The sequence below is a fragment of the Thunnus thynnus genome, chromosome 22 (assembly GCF_963924715.1).
Source record: "Thunnus thynnus chromosome 22, fThuThy2.1, whole genome shotgun sequence".
Lineage (NCBI taxonomy): Eukaryota > Metazoa > Chordata > Actinopteri > Scombriformes > Scombridae > Thunnus > Thunnus thynnus.
In genome coordinates this window covers 22,271,493-22,272,271 of record NC_089538.1, presented here as the reverse complement: position 1 = coordinate 22,272,271, position 779 = coordinate 22,271,493, and positions in this window count along the sequence as shown.

The window sequence follows — 779 nt, the reverse complement described above, 5'->3', positions numbered from 1 at the left end:
CTGTTCGTTTGTGTCTTTTTGTATTTCTTATATGATGCAAATAAAAACAGCATCCAGGGACTGATTAGCTCGAGGAACATCGGAAGTAAGATCATTGAATGTAGGGATTTTGACAGCATGAGGAAGTGAAAATAAATAAAAAAACACAGAATAGAATAGACATCTTTATTGTCCAATCACGTGGAAATTCTTTGGTTTCACAGACACTCACTCAAAAACTTCCTCTGCCTTGAGTTAAAATACATGAGATAAAGACAATAAATAGGTGAGCCTGTAATAATAAACGGTTGGGAATGTAAGGGACTGAGCTGGCAGACAAAGGAGATTCAGGTGGTTTCAAAAAAGAGGGTTTTTATTTTACCCAAAAAAATGCAAAAAAGGTACAAATGACAAAAATATGTAAGTAAAAGTTCAGGGCCCATAAAAGAGGTCAAATAAACAGAACTCAACTAAAGTGAACTTAACCCTACTAACAGACCTTTCAAAATGAGGACAAAGGGGAACATATATACTGGCTGATCAGACCATAACACAAGAGGGATAACTGACAAATGACAAACACTACCAACTAAGCAATAAACAACAGAATTCCCCCATAAAACAGGTTAAGTCAACTAAATCAGCTAAACCAAAAATACCCAACTAAACATTCAATAAAGAGAAACAAACAATATGACTAGAAATAAACAGTTCCTCCCTATGAGGTGGCAGGACTTGGTCCTGGTGCACATCCTTAGTACTAATGTACTGCCAAACTGTAAAATAAGTATGATGTATGA